This window comes from Schistocerca americana, chromosome 1, assembly GCF_021461395.2.
Source record: "Schistocerca americana isolate TAMUIC-IGC-003095 chromosome 1, iqSchAmer2.1, whole genome shotgun sequence".
Taxonomy (NCBI): Eukaryota; Metazoa; Arthropoda; class Insecta; order Orthoptera; family Acrididae; genus Schistocerca; species Schistocerca americana.
Window position 1 is genome coordinate 698,576,242 of NC_060119.1, and position 21,270 is coordinate 698,597,511.

Consider the following 21,270-nt stretch of genomic DNA (forward strand, 5'->3'; position numbering starts at 1 on the left):
TATTGCTCATACATAGGAAAAGAAATCCACTACTGTATAGCTACACAACTGACGAGAAACCGCTGGAAACAGTATCGGCCATAAAATATCTACGAGCAACTAGTCGCAGCGACCTTAAGTGGAATGACTATATAAAACAAACGGTGGGAAAATCAGATGCCAGACTCTGATTCATAGGAAGAATCTTAAGGAAATGTAAATCATACACGAAGGTAGTGGTTTGTAAGGCGTGTGTTCGACCTATTCTTGAGTATTGTTCACTTATCTGGGATCCCTTCCAGATGGGATTATAGAAGAATAGAGAAGATCCAACGAAGTGCGGCACGTTTCGTCAGGGGATCGTTTAGTCGGAACGAAAGCGTTACGGAGATGCTCAACAAACTCTGTTGGCAGACGTTACAAAAGCGGCGTTGTGCATCACGGAGATATTTACTAATGAAATTTGGAAAGAGCACTTTCCGGGAAGAGTCAGACAACATATTACTTCCCTCTACATACTTCCCGCGTCATGACTATGAAAAGATGGCTCTGAGCACTATGGGACTCAACATCTTAGGTCATAAGTTCCCTAGAACTTAGAACTACTTAAACCTAACTAACCTAAGGACATAACACACACCCATGCCCGAGGCAGGATTCGAACCTGTGACCGTAGCAGTCCCGCGGTTCCGGACTGCAGCGCCAGAACCGCTAGACCACCGCGGCCGGCACTATGAAAAGAAGATTCGAGAAATTAGAGCTAATACGGAGTGTTACTAACTATTTTTTCTCCCACACGCTATTTGCGAATGGAACTCGGTTTGAGGGCTCAGTTAGTGGTACAAAAAGCACCCTCCGCTACACACCATTAGGTGACTTGCTGAGTACGAAGTAGTTGTAGAATGTTGAAAGCAAGCATGCAAATGTGCATGCATTGTGTTGTACAGGTGCCAGATGTCAGTTTGAGGGATGAAGTTCTGTCCCTGTTGCACTTGGTCGCTCAGGACAGGGACAGTTAATACTGTTCGTGGATGACACTGGAGATGTCGTCCAATGATGTTCCATATGTGCTCGATTGGAGACAGATCTATTGACCGAGCAGGCCAAGGGAACATATCGACACTCTGTAGAGCATGTTGCGTTACAACACCGCTATGTGATCGAGCGTTATCCCGTTGGAAAACGGGAATGTTGTTGATGAATGGCAGCCCAATACGTCGAATCACTATATTGACGGACAAATTTGTAGTCAGGGTGCGTGGGATAACCACGAGGATGCTCCTGGTGTCATACGAAATCGCAACGCAGACCACAACCCAAGGTGTAGGCCCATTGTGTTGCACGACCTCAACTGACTTTCTTCTAACCGACACACGGCTATCACTGGCATTAAAGCAGAACCAGCTTTCATAAGAACAACACAACTACCACCACCCTTCCTTCCAATGAGCTCACCCTGGACACCACTGAAGTGGTTTGGGGTCAGTGGAACGCACATTACTTGGTGCCTGGTCGGAGCTGTCGTCGAAGCAACCGATCTGTAACAGTTAGTTGTATCACTGTGGTGCCAACTGCTGCTCGAATTGCTTATGCTGAAGCAGTACTAAGCGCAAGAGCCGTACTACCGCTGCCAGCAATCATGTACAGTGGCTACATTCCTGCCAAATCTTTTTACAGTATCGCAGAAGAAACGTCCAGCTTTTTGTAGCGCAGTTACACAATCTCATTCAAACTCAGTGATGTGTTGATAATGACATTTTTGTTGCTCTAAAGGCATTTTTGACTAACATCAACTCACCGCGTCCAATCACGGAGCTAACTGACGCTCACGACCATTAGAGCGTATATTTAAAGAAAACCTGATTTACATGCTTGTAGTGGCACTACTAGCTCCACTCTTATTCACTGGAGCGAAATTTGGACGGACAGTATCTTTCAGATGTAGAAACGCGACTATCAACTTTTGTGTCGCACAAATCTTTCTTGGTGTTGCAGTTATTTCCGTCATTGTAGGAGTATATCACAAATTGTATTGCAAGTACGGTAAAATTTAAATTATCTATGTAAAAACAAGTCGCTGTTTAAGGTTGTTACAAAATATCTCGAAAAATTTTTCACTAGTCTACTTCAAATTTTTACATGATACTATAATCAACATTCGGATGGACATAGTCTGTCTTATGTAATATATGAACATGTATGTAATATATAAAGAGAAAGGGCTGTTACCAAAAATCTGAGACTTTTGGTCCGATTTGCTTCAGATTTTAACACGATACTCTAATGAACATTCAGACGACGAGGACTGTATAAATTTTATATTTATATCTTTAATAAATTCTGATGGTTTCTGTGGTTGGAATATTTGTGTACATGGATGTGATGTAGAATGATGTGAGTATGGCTGCTCTGGTTATTTTGATGGCTTTGATTTTTTGTGTCAGCTCTTCAGTGTTATGTATGCTTCTTTTGTTTGTTTGTGTATAATATCTTTGTACGCATGTATGTATGTTTCTGGCTAGTTGATATTCCACTCGCACCGATTTACTTCATACTTTACAAGATAGTGTATGAACATTCGTATGAACATACGCTGTTATTTTTCAACATATATGATATAAAAATATATATGTAACATAATGAGGGGAAAAGTTGTTACCACAAATCTCGAAAATTTTTTGAGCGCCTTACTTCTAGTTTTTTCATGACATTCCATTGAACATTCAGATACACATACGCTACGTGTGTTTTAAAGGAGATTGTACGGTTCGTCCGTGTTTGCTTACAAATAGATTTATTTTAGGAGGGGTCCACCTTGACCAAAACGCTATTGTATCTTTTCTTCTACCATATTTCCAGACATGTTACACTGAAGTTTCAGCGGCTTCCGTTGGCTTTTATTTTCTTTTTGTCAAACAGCAAAAATGCTTTTTACTATTTGTACATGTATAAATTTCAGTTTTTGAGAGGGTATTTTCTTTTTTTAAAAAAACAGAAATTTTTTTATGCGTACCTCGTTACCACATGTTGTGGATTTCCTGTGTACCCATGTTTTTTATTGCACTTGTTTTCTTTTACAAGTTTCATCTGCAGCAATATAGAAGTCAATGTATAAAAGTCATTTACCTCGAAATTTTACGATTGGGAATGTTATGTTTAGCGGTAACATTAACTAATTTTATTTGGAAAACAAGAAATTAGATACTTGCGTAGATACAAGAAGGAACTCAATGTTGAACTATTCGAAATTCGTATGGAAGTAGGTAGTCATACCAAAATATCCGAAATATTCAATGACATCACGAATACAGTCAAATAAAACACACAAACAGTAATAAAAATAAAATGGCGAAGTCAACAACACAAACTAAACATACGAGGGCAGTTCAATAAGTAATGCAACACATTTTTTTTCTGAAACAGGGGTTGTTTTATTCAGCATTGAAATACACCAGGTTATTCCCCAATCTTTTAGCTACACAACACTATTTTTCAACGTAATCTCCATTCAATGCTACGGCCTTACGCCACCTTGAAATGAGGGCCTGTATGCCTGCACGGTACCATTCCACTGGTCGATGTCGGAGCCAACGTCGTACTGCATCAATAACTTCTTCATCATCCGCGTAGTGCCTCTCACGGATTGCGTCCTTCATTGGGCCAAACATAGGAAATCTGACGGTGCGAGATCGGGGCTGTAGGGTGCATGAGGAAGAACAGTCCACTGAAGTTTTGTGAGCTCCTCTCGGGTGCAAAGACTTGTGTGAGGTCTTGCGTTGTCATGAAGAAGGAGAAGTTCATTCAGGTTTTTGTGCCTACGAACACGCTGAAGTCGTTTCTTCAATTTCTGAAAAGTAGCACAATACACTTCAGAGTTGATCGTTTGACCATGGGGAAGGATATCGAACAGAATAACCCCTTGAGCGTCCCAGAAGACTGAAACCATGACTTTACCGGCTGAGGGTATGGCTTTAAACTTTTTCTTGGTAGGGGAGTGGGTGTGGCGCCACTCCATTGATTGCCGTTTTGTTTCAGGTTCGAAGAGATGAACCCATGTTTCATCGCCTGTAACAATCTTTGACAAGAAATTGTCACCCTCAGCCACGTGACGAGCAAGCAATTCCGCACAGATGGTTCTCCTTTGCTCTTTATGGTGTTCGGTTAGACAACGAGGGACCCAACAGGAACAAACCTTTGAATATCCCAACTGGTGAACAATTGTGACAGCACTACCAACAGAGATGTCAAGTTGAGCACTGAGTTGTTTGATGGTGATCCGTCGATCATCTCGAACGAGTGTGTTCGCACGCTCCGCCATTGCAGGAGTCACAGCTGTGCACGGCCGGCCTGCACGCGGGAGATCAGACAGTCTTGCTTGACCTTGCGGCGATGATGACACACGCTTTGCCCAACGACTCACCGTGCTTTTGTCCACTGCCAGATCACTGTAGACATTCTGCAAGCGCCTATGAATATCTGAGATGCCCTGGTTTTCCGCCAAAAGAAACTCGATCACTGCCCGTTGTTTGCAACGCACATCCGTTACAGACGCCATTTTAACAGCTCCGTACAGCGCTGCCACCTGTCGGAAGTCAATGAAACTACACGAGACGAAGCGGGAATGTTTGAAAATATTCCAAAAGAAATTTCCGGTTTTTTCAACCAAAATTGGCCGAGAAAAAAAAAAGTGTTGCATTACTTATTGAACTGCCCTCGTACTTTTAAAACAAATTAAAATCATTATGCATAAAAACAGAAAGTGAACAAATCGTATATTCCACAAATGTCTAGTCAATCTTACTGACATACAATTAAGTAAGCAAGAAATAAATTTGCTCGTGAAAAGGACCTAAATACAACGCCGACACATATGTTGCACACAAGGCAGTAGAGAACCTTGTCACAGACAGTGAATTTGTAATTAAAAAACAAGAAAGGACCAATAACTCAAACTCCAGTGAGGGTCTGAGAAGACAGGCAGTTGTCGAAGAAATCAGATCCATAATAAAATAAAACAAAAACAAGACATAGACAAAAATAAAAACTGAAGAAGAAAAAACTTCCTGAAATATAATGAGCAAATTTAAAAACAATGGGACTCTTGTCATAAGATCAGAACTGGAGCAAAACCATGATAATTATGAAACCGGAGGCATACAAAGATAAAATCTTTAAATACCCAGAAGACAACAACATAACAAAGCTAACCAGTTACGGAACACAATGATACCTGAAAACCACACAGACACAAAAAATATTTCGCACATATTCATAAAACGGAAAGTAAAATGGCCAAAGCAAAAGAACCACTAGGCACCCACACTAACAGCCTACTAAAGTTCCACAAGAAGGGTATTCTGATATGCCAATTCTTAATTTCAGAGTAGCACTCACATATCAACTAGCCAGAAACATACATACATGCGTACAAAGATATTATATACACACAAATAAAAAGAAGCATACATAACACTGAAGAGCTGACACAAAAAATCAAAGCCATCAATATAACCAGAACAGCCATACTCACATCATTCTACATCACATCCATGTACACAAATATTCCAACCACAGAAACCATCAGCATCGTCAACAACAAGGAGAACAATAGAAAGACATTCCCACACCCCACATAAAGGAAGTAACTAGCATCCTGAATCCAACCACAAGAAAATGGGCTTCGCATGAGGTCACCAGTCAATGAAATTGTAGCCAACATTTCTCTCAATCACACTGAAAACAAATATTTGATACAACAGTAAGACCCAACCAATACAGGGAAATATGCAGGTATTACAATATAGATGACATCATATGCCTTCTAGCTGAAACACCCAGTCACATCCCACAAATCCACAATGACACAATTCACAAATACTCAAATCATCCAACAGCATGTAAAGCAGAAGGTTTCCAATATATACTGCACAGACTGAGCAAAACTTCACTCAGCGAAGACAACAACAAAAATGAATTACAGACAACCGAACAAATAGCTGTAGAAAAAGGTTATGATACAAACATTGTAGACAAACTGAATCACAAAATTCAAACAAAAATAAAGGGAACAAATACCACATAAAAACAAACAGCTCATCACCAACTCACAAACGCAACCACAGAGAACACATATACACAGAACATAAGCACACAGAAAACATACACACATGTACATAAGCACACACAAAAAAGAAACACTCACAACAACAAACAAATGCCACACTCTCACTTACAACAAGTAACCAACTCACGGGATAGAGAACATACTCAAGAAACAAGGGCTAAAAATAGTTTACAGGACAGGTAACTCAGTACACAGAAAACTAAGGGCAAACAATACAAACACAGCAAACAAAACACATTTGGTATTTACCAACTGGCGCGCCAGGACTGCAAATCAGTTTACGTGGGGTAGACAAGCAGAAACTTTTATATCAGATGCACAATACCCAGAAGAGCATTAAAAAGTAACATGTATCATTCTACATTTGCTAAACATATTGTGGATATGAAACGTGGCGCAAAAGACATCAACACTGACGTGAAAATTCTCAAATGCAGCAACAGTCTCCATAAAAACTAATAATTGAAGAGTACTATCAAATACAGAAAGCCATAGTTGAAGGAAAACAAATTATACGTGAAAACTTTTCTACATTAAGTTCCATATGGTTGCAGATGACAAATTGTGAAAGACAACAAGTGCAATAAAAAGCGGAAACGCAGGAAAACCATAGCATGTGGTAACAACATACATATACAAAACTTTTTCAGTTTTTAAAAAATTGGAAATACTCTCATAAAAACTGAAATTTATATGTGTAAAAGAAGTAAAAAGCATTTTTCCTGTTTGATAGAAAGAAATTAAACGCCCACTGATGATGGTGAAACTTTAGCGAAACATGTCTGAGAAACAGAAGAAAAGATATAATGGTCTTTTGCTCAAGGCAGACATCCTCCAAAAACAAATCTAAACATTATATAAACAGCAATTTGCTGATTTTGTTTTCTTCCTCGCCGTCAGTTTTACGGAAAACAGAAATGTTGTATTTATGGTTTATCGGCTTTCGATAAGTATACTATGGAAAATGAATCGTCAGAAACTTTGTAACTCTATCCATTCACAGATTAAAACTATGCAAAAACTATCATTGAAGCTTATCGAACAGCTAGAAAGGTTTCTCTCAACCTCCTATATCAACAGTACCTACCGATTTAGCCATTCTTTTAAGCGACTTCAGCTCCCAAACAAGATTTCGCTTTCAGTAGCAACAAACAGGGCTCAAGGTCACAGAGACGTAGGAGGACAGGGGGCGGGGGGGATTTTCGTAGAGAGGGAATAGAAGGGGATGGACAGAGAGACGGGGGATGGGTAGTAGTGCCCAGGGAGAGAGGGGGGGGGGGGTTGGGTGGAGGATGAGGAAATGGACAAAGAAAATGGGGCGGAGGAGATGGACAAACAGAAAGGAGGCTATATATCCATTTCCTATACATATATTCATATTTAGCAATTGCGAAAAATTGCCGGTTTCGCTAGTAAGATATGTGAAGAGAGTTACTGGTGAGACCACACTCTGAGAAACAAGTTAGGAGGACGTGGTGTGTAGAAACCACATAGGTCGTCCGTCGCATTCACCCTTAGTAACCATAAGACCTACTGATCTGGTCGAACAACCAAAAGTTGCAGATGTATGCTACACAGGTCTAGCTCTCCACAGAAGGGCGTCATGTTCGGATGAAACTCATCACCGAGTATTTCAATTCCTGCCATGTAAAACCTTTTTCTACAAAGTAATTATGGGATATGGGACGTATTTCACTGCATTGTGCAGCTGCAGTATATGAGATTTCGGTAAATTCCAAGAATGATTGCCTATCGAAGTAGCTGGGTCCAAACGATACATATCGAACGTGCGATCGTAAATCGATCATGCGATTCTGGTGGCGGGCGTTATGAATATGTTTACGCTGGTCACTACAGCAATGACAAAAGAAGAGCGTTACAAAAATACTTACAATTGCAAAGGAGACGATTTACCTTACTCGTCGTCGGTGTTGTCGTCATGTTAAAGTCCATTAAGGTGGTCTGGATGGATAGTTTGGAAGAGTCGAACCATGTGTTCTTCCTGATACTTGTTCGTTTTCCGCACTGTCCGCAATGAAATTGTAACGGTATTTCAGCATCGAAACTGTTCTTACGAAATTTTACACACTTCGCACCACCACAGTCTACACAGTCCCTTCTTCCCTCGTGTGGTAGCACTCCATATTTGCGACAAAAAGTCAAACAATTTTCTACGCTGGATAAACATGGAATTAGATTTTTCCATGTGAGAGAATCCGCCGAAGAATCGTCTGGGTTTCCCTAGCAACTCACAAATAATTCGCAGAGGTGTGTAATTTAGAGCAACTACGGGAACAACGGGAAACAGATAAAAATGACGATCACAAATAATTGATCACATCGCCCGCCACCAGAGTCACGTGACCTATTTACGATCGCACGTTCTATATGTATCGTTTGTACCCAGCGACTTCGATAGGGAATCATTGTTGGAAATTAACCGGTTTCAATATAATGGGGCAACAAACTTCTTAATCTATGCCTCAAAACATCTTGATGCATAGTCCACTTCCAGGTTTAGCGGTTCAGTTCCACGACAAGCTCAAAAAACGGAACAGGCACCCATGTGAACGGCGTAATTTATTGAAGTGCGTTCAGGACTGCCTTGGACGTATCCACTTGGATTTCATAGCTGCCACAGATGTTTGGAATAAAAGCGATTGATGAATCGTCAGTCACTAATAGATGTAAAAAGAAGTCATAATCATGCTGGTTGACATTTTCAGGAGCTGATTTAAAAGAAAGCTACGTTCTGACCGATGATGTACAAACATTATTCCGTCATTATTCAAGCAGTCGCCGGATCTTTTAATTACTTGTTTCTTACTAGGCGTTCTTTTGATTCATATTAATTTATATGTGTCAGGATTCTGTCAGTAGTTCATTAATTTTTCTTTTCTGTCATAATCTAAGTGATTCATCACACATTTAAATACGTGCCGAATAGGCGGATAGGTTAATACTCTACCTATGCGCTTCTGGAACAGGACATGCACACCAGACGGCTCGAATATTTTTCCCTGCGTTAGTGACTAATACTTTGTATGTGGTTATCAAACCCACTGTGAGTAAATACAACAGCTTTAGCCACAGAAACATATTTAGATAGGCAAAATAACACAATCATTATCATTTTACAAGATTCACAGATGCAGTAATATCACATATCTCTATTCTCCCACACTGTTCCTTCCTGAAACAAGGGAATCAATGGCTTATAGGATTCTTCCATAACACACTCGGTAATAATTCAGTAGTACGTACATAACCGAATATCCTGATTTCATTCGTACGATTACGTAATACAACTTGGCAATGGTAGGTAAACAAAGAACTGTCAAAAAGAATAAAGAGAAAACATAACATCGACAAAGTTCAGGCGATAGGCCAAAGAACAATATATACTTTTAATTATCTACATCTACATGGATACTCTGCAAATCACATTTAAGTGCCACGCGGAGGGTTCATCGAACAACCTTCGAAGTTCAGGCGATAGGCCAAAGAACAATATATACTTTTAATTATCTACATCTACGTGGATACTCTGCAAATCACATTTAAGTGCCACGCGGAGGGTTCATCGAACCACCTTCGCAATTCACTATTATTCCAATGTCGTACAGCGCGCGGAAAGAACGAACACCTGTATCTTTCCGTACGGGCTCCGATTTCCCTTATTTTATCTTGATGATCATTTCTTCCTAAGTAGGTCGGTGTCAACAAAATATTTTCGCATTCGGAGGAGAAAGTTGGTGATTGGAATTTCGTGAGAAAATTACGTCGCAACGAAAAACGACTTTCCTTTAATGATGTCCAGCCCAAATCCTGTATCATTTCAGTGACACTCTCTCCCGTATTTCCCGATAATACAAAACGTGCTGCCCTTCTGTGAACTTTTTCGATGTACTCCATCAGTCCTATCTGATAAGGATCCCACACCGCGCAGCAGTATTCTAAAAGAGGACGTACAAGGGTAGTGTAGGCAGTCTCCTTAGTAGATTTGTTACATTTTCTAAGTGTCCTGCCATAAAACGCAGTCTTTGGTTAGCCTTCCTCACAACATTTTCTATGTGTTCCTTCCAATTTAAGTAGTTCGTAATTGTAATTCGTAGGCATTAGTTGAATTTACGGCCTTTAGATTTGACTGATTCATCGTGTAACCGAAGTTTAGCGGATTTCTTTTAGCACTCATGTGGATGATCACACTTTTCGTTATTTGTGGTCAACTGCCAATTTTCACACCATTCAGATATCTTTTCTAAACCGTTTTGCAATTTGTTTTGATCTTCTGATGACTTTATTAATCAATAAGCGACAGCGTCATCTGCAAACAACCTAATTATTATACAAAACTGATTCTTGCCACATACAAAGCCGTCTCTGACGCCCCTCCCCCGCACTGGCTGCTCTAGTGTAAGCTGCCGTTGCTTCAGGTGCTTTCTGCGAGCTTGTTTGCTGAAGCGCGGCTGACATTGGGGTTAAGTAACCAATCCAGCCACTGTATTGGTTTAAGTTTCCTGTCGTTATGCAGGGGTGTTAGGTGTCAACAAATATGCCCGTTTGACTCGCTCCATTGATACCATTAGTGGTTTGCCGTTGCACGCAATTTCCATCGTATGTTCCTCTCGCTTAAAGACTTGGAAATGTCCAGAGTACGGCGGTTGTAACTCTGGGCGCATTGCATCTGTCCTTAACATCACACTGAGCACTTTTTAAGATCGTTGTCTATGATAACTTTCTGCTTTCCATTGCAGGATGCTGCCGAAGGGCATAGCTAGGATTTGGATCATAACTTATTGCATTAAAAATGGTAGCTCTGGTTCAACTGACAGGTGTTGTGCCGAAATAAAAATATGACGACAGGCGTAATGTGTGCCAATAAACCATTTCCTCTCTCGATGCTCCATACCTGGTTCGAAAGCTGTGCTGAGACACAGTAACACCAGTGGCAGCGCTAACGTCCGGTTATTATCGTGCCACATCAGCATGTCTTTAGAGTTCTATGCCAGCACTCTACAATCCCATTGCTTGCAGGTCATATGTTGGTGTTGGAACCCACACAGCTTGGACAGTTCGAGGAACAGCGTCGACTAAAATTGCCGCCCTCGATGTGTAGTGTTATGAATTGCATCGCCGAATCGGAGAAAGAAAGTGAAGCGTGCTCGGATAGCATATGGGCGACCGCTAGCGATCAGCGGGAAATCCTGGTTCGAGTCTCGGCCCGGCACAAACTGTCATTATCATCAGTCCATTATGCAGCTGATGGTTGTCCATATTCGCAAGTGTGGACGTTCTAGTGTGGTCCAGAACAATTCCTGATTTTTTTTTTTTTTTTTGTTGAGGTCGGGCAGCTATGTGCGGTCGAGCGTTGTCACAAAGCACGATCATTTCGCGGATTGGAAATGCGCGCCTTTTCTGACGATATACAGGTTTTGTTAGTTCACAAGTTGGTAATAGCATGCACCGTTCACAGTACGGTATTCGTGGAGACAATCGCTGAGAACAGCTTTAAAATAAAAAACGGCAGTGCAAGAAGCTTTCCCGCGGAAAGATGATTTTCGCCTTTGACGGATGCAGATTCGTTCTTTTTTTTCCATTCCATGCTGCTTTCTTTCGATGCTTGGGTGTATCGATACACCTTTTTTCTTGGCAACTCACAATCCAGTGCCAGAAATATTCTCCTTCAATTTGGTAGCGTGTCAGTAAACGTTTGCACACGTTGAGACGATGAAATTTGAGCTCTGTGGTGAGAAGAGGGGACAGCTAGCTTGCGGACACTTTTCGAAATCCAAGGTTGCCAGTAATGATCGTCTGAGCACTACCGTAGCTTATGACAACCTCAGTAGCAATTTCAGCAACTGTTATTCGGCGACCATCTTCAATAATCTGGCTAACAGTGCGAAACTGATCCTGTGATGCTGGTCCTCGGCCGACGTTGTTGAGTTGCATGCTCAACTGTTTCTCTCCCTCGTAAGAGCTGTTTGTACCATACGTACGCTTTAGTCGTTCTCAGGGTGTTGTCCCAGAACTGTGCCGCAAGTCTATCCAGAATTTCAGATGGTTTTACGCCCTCTGTTGTGAGAAACTTGATTACAGTCCACGCGCAACAAATGACGGTAACTCTTGATCTGATATTGCGATTCTGACAAAAGAAGCAGTACGAATTTCTAGTCGTGGAGGACAATCACTGGAAACGAAAGTAACAATGAGCATACATTGTGCCGCTCTCTGTTTACATGGAACAAATTTCGGTTTATATTTGTTCATCCTCGTATTGGATGAGAGAGGCTTCGCTTCGGGTACAGTGCCCTGCCTGACATAGGCATAGTAGGATGGACGTGCGAAACTTGAGTAGCTCGTACGCTACCAATATAGAAGAAATCGAAAGATTTCGCATGTCGAACTAGAACTGAGGTAACGTAACTGGTGTGATGCTGTGAGTGTGTGTGTGTGTGTGTGTGTGTGTGTGTGTGTGTGTGTGTGTGTGTGTGAAGGGGGGAGAGAGAAAGAGTGGGAGAGAGATAGAGAGGACAGCGCAATGTTTACGTTCTGGTTCCCATCCGAAAATAAATATTTCTAACCGCACTCACAATGGCGCTATGAAGCTGGACTGCGCTTAGATGACAGGTAAACTGTAAGTGCAAACATGTTAGGTATGAAGTTATCACCTTTCTGGCAGCTTTCAGGGCCGAAGTCAGGACCTTGGTTCATGTTGGGCCTACTACTGTGTATAGTGATTCGATACCACGGAAACAATAAAAGCTAAATGTCACATCTGTATCACTCACTTATCAATTGCCATCAATATTACATTGTGGAAAAAGATGCAAACCTCATTCTCTATATACCTACAGACGTGTTTTCGAGATTGTGAAACCTCTGTGAGCGACTATCCTGATTCTGTGTATACCTACGAACGTGTTTTGCGAGATTGTGAAACCTCTGTGAGCGACTATTGTTTTATGAAAAACTGCCAGTGAAGTGCAGTATCCAGAGACAAGACCCTCATTCTTTGCAGATTACTGCGTATCGATCACGCAGAACGGGTGAAAGGAGCTTAGCTTAATCACAGATTAAGTTGACGTGCTTCTACAGACATTTTCCAATCCGGTTTCAAGCAATAATGTAGGATTAACGACTGCTTCTTCTAAAGTTAATCGTGAACCAACATCCCGTAGTCTGTTCTGACTCTTCTTCTCAACAAGCATTGCTGCTGTGCTTTGCGTCCTCTGTTATTCATGTGGCTGCCTTAAATGGCACCTTTATTGGTCCTACTAGTATAACATTCAAAAAAGAGGGATAAAGCTTTACCTTTAAGGAAAGCACTACCATTACGAATGTAATGGAAGAATGGCACGCGAACGGTCACGAAGTTCTCAAAGAAATCTTATGGGCCTCCACCTTAAATCCTCTCAGAAAAACGGAAGAATTGTTTGAGAATGGCAGTACTATTTTATCTTCCGTATGTGAGTCCAGTGCTGTAACCACTATGCCACTTGTCCATGTAATTATTTGTTTCCACAACACATTCAAAATGACTCCCAAACTTTACGACAGCTCCTGTGAAATTAATGCTACTATATTTATACTTACTTCTGCTTTTGCTCTTGCTTTCTTTGTTGTATAAAATGGTGTATAAAATCCGTTTTGTGCTATAAAGCATCAAACCTAGTTCTTTTCAAGTTTGCAACACCTGTGCTTGAACGACGCGCCATAAATTAAAATTCCACCTACGTACCATGTGGTGACAGGTTTGCAATGTTTATTGGATACGCTTCTATTATCACAGAATATTATCTAAGAAAATTTCACTTTGTACAGATGAGCCCTAAGTCCACTTCAAGTATATTTATTGCATATTTTCTTATAAGCGACACGTGGTCTTCTACGGCTTGTTACGAGGCAATAATGTCATTCGGTTTATAAAAATTTTTACCACATTTACCGTAGCTTCTGTGAAAATATCTGCACAGCAATGAAAACTCGTGTAATGTGCTATCAACAAAACGCGAAAGGATTTAGTTTCTCGTAGGCCTCCGTGCACAGATACAAAATTAATGTGGTTTGGTTGCCGTTGCTGTTGCTGTGGGAACAACTCAGCATAGAATTTTGCCATTCTTCCGTTGCAATCTGTGCACCCGTCACGAGGTGCACCTCGGTCAACACTTCGTCAGTAAACCTACCCATAGTGCTGCGTATCAATGTTAACGTACAACTAAAACTTCCGAAAAACAAACCGGGGACAGACCGAACAGTGCTGAATCTAAGGTTGAGGGCGAAGAGATCGAACGAGGTGGGGCATCGGTTAGCGCACTGGACTCGCATTCGGGAGGACGACAGTTCGAATCCGCTTGCGGCCATCCAGATTCCCTAAATCGCTCCAGGCAAATACCGGGATGGTTCCTTTGAATTGGCACGGCCGATTTCGTTTACTATCCTTGAAACAATCTGAGTTTGTGCTCAGTCTCAATATTGCTATTATCAACAAGTACAATGAGTGAATGGAACAAGTTTATTCCAAAACAAGAAACAGAGCCCGTACTGTCGTCGTTGGCATTATTGGACAAATATTTCCGGTGCAATACGGATACAAAGATAAATGGCTGTAAGAAATCAAAGGAAATGTAGTTAAAGAGCCTCTGGAGACCACCATACATCGAAACATATCCCCGTACAATCCCGCCCCGTATGATTAGAGACTTATCTTATTACTAACTAAACTGCATGACAAAAAAGCGAAGCACCCAGAAAGGGAGGTCGAAGTGGAATGAACGTTCATGGGTTGAGAGGGAATTTGGAGTTATTTTGGTTATTACAAAATCGAGTCACATTTACAAAGAACTATTACAAAAACGAGTCACATTCCCAAAGATCTTGAAAACTCAGTCCACTTCGCATTATGGCCTCTGACGTAGCTCACCCTCTGGTCTGAAAGCATGCATTATTTCGGTTAGGAAGGGTGTCAGAAAGCTGTTGTATTCTCTCCTGAGGCAAGCTCGTCCAGAATTGTTGTAGTTGGCGCTTGATATCCTGGATATTGTTCCTGGGACGACACTGGCGTCCGAACTGGTTCCACACGTGTTCTAGCGGGGATATGTCAACTGAACATGCTGGCCACAGTAGGACCCCACCATCCCACAGACAGTTATAGAGACAAAAACTGTGTGTTGACGTGCGTTGTCCTGTTGAAAAATGGCATCATGATACTGTCGCATGAGAGATAACACATGAGGACGAAACACGTTCGTGGCATACCGTTGTGCCGTCAGAGTTCCCTCAATCACTACCAGGTGTGATTTGAAGTGATGCGGCTGCCCATGACGAGAGCAGTAACACCGCAGTGCCTCTCCAAAACATGGAAGAATGCGAGCTCTCCCATACTCGTCGTCGATGATCAACCGGCGTAGTGCAGCGCTGAACGCCATACGACTGCCTTCTTCAGCTGTCAGTGCCCCCCGGCCACAGCACCACTACGAGTACACCCGTTTATATTCTGGTGTGAAAGGCAGACTATGCATCGGACGGTAATTCAATAATTCCCTAGTCCGGCTGGTACCAGTCTCCGATCAATGGTGCGGGGTGACTCAGAAAGTTACAGGTGTGAGGGGTTTACGATATATTTGGCACAATATACTGTGATCCTCCGTATTGGTGGCAGACGTCGTCGGTCAGATCCTTGGCGACGAGTATGCCGGCCTTATGTTCCCATGCAGTCCAACATCGGGCCAGTGTCACATCCAAATGCCTCATAAAGCTGGATATTGCACGATTCGGCCAGCCGGCCAAATGGAAACCCACTGTGACGCCAGTTTCAAACTCTGTCATGCGTTGATAATGCTGTCCCATACGTGTACGTGTCCTTTACAGTGATAACGCAATATCTGATTCTTTCACGCCCGTTATATGAACTGTCAGGCCTAGTAACAACACTAAACACGAACAACACTAACGCACCCATTTCTATATGACATAGAGAATTACAATTCTAGTAATTTACATACCCTTGACATCCGACCATGTTTTCTGGATGCTTCACTTATTTTGTCAGGTAGTGTATATCAACACCTAACAAATGATCTAAGGTGACTTCCGTCAATTTATGAACAATAGACAATGTACCTCACATGATGCATTCGTCCAATTAATACGTCGAATGTGACCTAAAAAGTACGAGTTAAAATCGCATTATCCGTATGAGACATACGTAGATCAATATTAATCTGGCTGCCCACCCAACTCATGTAAGTCGCAGTTTCACGCCAGTCGGAATGTTTTGGCGTGACTGCTTCAAAGCCGGATAGGAGGTTTTAATTTTTGACCTAGAGAGCTCTTCGATGGAACAAGACTCATGATCAACGTCTACAGTCTATGTAGGTGGGTTTACAAGTGATGTATATACATTGTAAGGCAAAAAAACTGACGCACCACGAAAGAATTATTCGAATGAGATGGAATTCCGTAGATGTTATGTACATATACAGACAAATAAATGATTACAATTACAGAAAAATTGGATGATTTATCTGCTTGGCACTGATGACAGAGTTGTTGGAGTCCTCCTGAGGGATATCGTGCCAAGTTCTGTCCAATTGGCACGTTAGACTGTCAAAATCTCGAGCTGGTTGGAGGGCCTTGCCCATAATTCTCCAAACTTCCGCAGTCGGGGAGAGATCCAGCGATTTTGCTGGTCAAGGTAGGATTTTGCAAACACAAAGACAAGCAGTGTGTGCGGGCGGGCATTATCTTGCTGAAATGTAAGCCCAAGATGGCTTGCCGTGAGGGCTACAAGACGGGGCTCAGAATATCGTCGACGTACCGCTGTGTTGTAAGGGTGCATCGGATGACAACCAAAGGGGTCCCACCATGAAAATAAATGGCGCCACAGACCATCACTCTTGGTTGTCGGGTTGTAAGGCGGGCAACAGTTGGGTTGGTATCCGAATGCTGATCGGAGAGTCTCCAGACATGCCTTAAGCCTGGAATCTCATTGACTGAAGTAAAATTGTCCTCAGTAATGAGTCCCGATTCGAACTGAGAGTCGATGTCCAGCGAAGACGTGTCTGGAGAGGCCCCGTCCATCGGTGGGATACCATCTTGGCTGTCGCCCGCCGTGCGGCACGACAATGAGGATTGGTGCTCTAGGGTGGCATTTCTTTTCGTAGCAGGACCCCACTGGTTGTTATCCGCGCATATATATCTAGCACATCGGTACTCAGACGGTATTCTGAGCCCCGTTTTGTTGACCTTTATGGCAAGCCATCCTGGCCTTACATTTCAGCAAGATACTGCCCACCCGCACAAAACAAGAGTTTTCACTGCTTGGCTTCGTGCTTACCAAACCCTAACATGACCAGCATGGTCGCCAGATTTCTTCCCAATTGAGAACGTGTGGAGCATTATGGGCAGGGCCCTCCAATCAGCTCGGGATGTTGGCGATCTAAGGTGCCAATTTGGACAGAATTTGGCACCATATCCCTCAGGAGTACATCCAACAACTCTATCAATCGATGCCATTGTTTTGTACCCTGCAGTAGTGTTAAACTGTAGGCCTACTTATCTACGCACCCATGGTTAAATACAGGGTTATCTGTAAGACCTCCAGACTTTCAGAAGACTACTGCGCGAAAACTAAAAGACATGCAGAAAATAGATACGTATCTGTGGATATAGCATCTCCAAATTTTTAACTCGTGTTATGGATGCTCAATGTGGGCGCAGTTTGTCAATACGATAGTGAAGCTGTTGTCATACAGGTCCTAACATGTCATGTCCGATACCAACGACCGCATTAATTGTACTTCCTTACTTGGATGGCAGTGGGAGAGGAACACATAAACTTTGACATAATCCGATAAGAAGAAACCATATATAGTTAAGTCAGAGGGCTGTGGGAGCTAGTGAAGAAGACATGAGTCATGATGGGAAGCACGGCAAATTCAGCTTTGAGGCACTGCTGCATTGAGGTAATCAAGAACATACGAGAGGACGTGTGGTGGAGCACCGTCTTGTCGCAAAATGATGTCTCCAATGCCTTGCTGTAATTGTGGCATAAGCCATCGCCCCAGCACGTCCGGGTACATGAAACCATTCAGTTTTCTCCGCAAACGGGGAACACGTTATGACGACTCACCTTCCCAGATACAGGAAAACCAGCTTCTGTGAAAAAACTGTCTCCATCCAGTAGCCCTTCAAATCATTGCAAAAGTCAGAAGGGAGCTCGAAACTAGCTAGCGAACTGAATCCATACGATCCTTAGTTGAGAGCAACCACACATTACTAGTATGCTCGTAACAATTGCTAGCTAAAATAATATTGCATTGCGTTTTTTACATTGTAAAATAGCAAACATGTAACTGTATCTTTCTTCTATTGCGGTAAACCCACAACGCGATGATCTAGCGCAATGACAGTGCTGAATACTCATACACTGTGTTAATAGCGCTAGTATCCTCGGAATAACGTGTAAGGTGTGTATTTTTAATGCATTTTGTTAGAATCTTCACAGATAATTTAAGAAATGAACGGAAGGAAGAAATAAGTACCTGACGCAGGCACATGGTTTTCTCTTCTCGAAGACAAGAACTCCAAGAATTGTCGAATTTAACTTCGTTATCCAGTGGATGGACGACCGTTACAGTTTTCTTCACTGCATCAAAAATTTAGACCATTTTTCATATGTAGCCTAAAGCAGTACCACATGATCAGGACCTGTCTGGGGACTGGGTGTTTGTGTTGTCCTCATCATTTCATCACCATCATCATTATTCGTGGCAGTGGCTAATAGGACTGTGTAAGAATTGGACTGTGTCAAAACTGGGACAGTTGAGCGCTCCACTAAACAAACATCATCATCATCAAACATGATCAGGAGTGGTAACAGGTAGCTACGCCCTTCTTGCAAGCCACATTCTGCAGATAAAAATATCCTCGATTTCCTGATTTTCCTTATAAAAGGCAAAAATGCCATTATACTTCAGTGTTTTCTCCCATAAACTCTTGTCGTTCACATATATGACTCACTGCAAGGTCGGACGCTTAACGCAACCTGCATGTGTTCACCGCAAAACTTTTCAAGCTGAAGCATTCCCAAAGAATAGAAGAAATGTAATATCGAGTGGGAAGTTCCATTCGTCAGTTACTTACTTAATTTTAAATTTGCATTTCTTCATTCATCTGCATCTACATCTGTGCTCCGCAAGGCACTTTCATTCATCTACATCTTCATCCATGCTTTGCAAGCCACCTTACGGTGTAGCATCTTTGTAACAACCTAAAAGTATCTTTGGTATATTAGTCGTATATTAGCACCTACTATAGATTGGGACTGCTATTCCCAACAGTGAGTAAAAAACCGCAATAATAATGTTTGTTAACTAAACTTTTCGGTTCCATTCAGGAGTAATGCATAGGAAGAGCTCTAATTACTTTGATTTTTCCCGGCGTGATTATTTAGCGAGAATTTTATTGTTTCCTACTGGTGTCAAACATAGGCCTGTCATGGATGGTGGAGAATGGTAAATGTACCAATTTGATGTAAGGGACCCTGGTCCGGAAACGACCGGATCGAAAGTTATTAGCGAAAATCGTTCCGATACCTCTGAGAGTGGATCTCGTTTACTGCAAGCTCTTTGCATTCCATATTTTGGAAGAAGGTAGTCTGGACCAAAACAAAACAAAAAACCCTAGTAACATTGTCTCTAAAATGCGTATCTTAACATCTATGAGCATTTGTTCAGTAGAACAGATGAGTTTCACAGTAGAAAAAATGAACAAGTGCCCATAGCTGTTAGGGAGTGCACTTCAGAGCCTATGTTTACTGGACACTTTTACCCATTTTCGTCCAAACTACTTTCTGTCAAAAGACGGAAAGCAAAGAGCTTGCAGTAGAAGAAATCCATTGTCAGAGGTATCAGAACGATTTTCGCTTGTAACTTTCGATTTGGTCGTCAGTTATCTCATATTGATACATCTACCATTCTCCATCATCCCTGAAAGTTTGTAACATCATCAAGGAATCACCCTGCATATACATAACGTGCAGAGTATCAGTGAAACTGTTCACTACGCTATAGGCATGGCTACCTTTTAAGAGACTAAATGCCTGCGTATCTGCTTCATTAGTTATACGTTGGATGTGCCCACTTACATGCATTTACTTGGGAGAAAGATTTAACGTCCATCTAGTATTTCAACGCTTAATGCAGCACACTTAATAATTTCGACGTCTAAAGGAACTACACTCATATAAAAGTTAGTAATCAGCAGAGTACGGATCTGTAGGTAAATAAATAATTTTTTTGCTTGGAGACAAAAACTTTTAGCTAAGGCAGAAGTTCCCAAAATGCACACTTCAGTCGTATACAAATTCTATTTCACGTAATAATACATATTTTTGTAATATTCCATGTAAATAAACAGTTTAAATAATTTAGCTAAAACATGTACTTTCTCACTGTCCTTTGTTAAAATTCTTAAATTTAACAAAAAAATCTCATGCATTGTCATATTATGAGAAAGCAGTTTGAATAAAATTAATTCGTAAACATATTGCGTCCTGAGTGACCTCTACTACACGTACTGTCTCGCCGTCTGAAAGGGGAATCCCTTATTTATGATGTGCACGGCTGATGCAATATGCACAATAGTGTTCAGTGATTGCCTTCGTCTTCTTTAAAGCATAGCTTTTATACAGTACCATATGTTCAGTAAAGTTATTGGCGATAGTACCGAAAGTAAAGTATTCGTTCACGTTTGTTAACAATATGTTAGTGGCTTCGTTACAATTGATGGAAGAATTCTATTCTGTCAAAAATATCGGAAGTCAGTAAATTCAGACCAGTGATCTCAAGTCTTGTGGCATTTAACAGGTAGTAAACATAGAATGGCCGCTTCTAGTCAAGTTCTTTTAGGTGAAGCAGCTTCTTTTTCACATACCCTAGTTTCAAAAAGTTCGGAATATTATGAAGATTTACTCAACAATTTTCTTTCATGTGATATTCCAGTACATAAATTGAGATGTCCAGCGCTTAGAAATTTTCTTATGAAACACAGATTTTGAAACACCAGCAGAATCAACATTAAGAAAATTTTATGTGCCTGTCTGTTACGAAGAACACTAAGAAAGATAAACAGAATGTGAAAAAAGAAGTTGAGTAATCATTGAC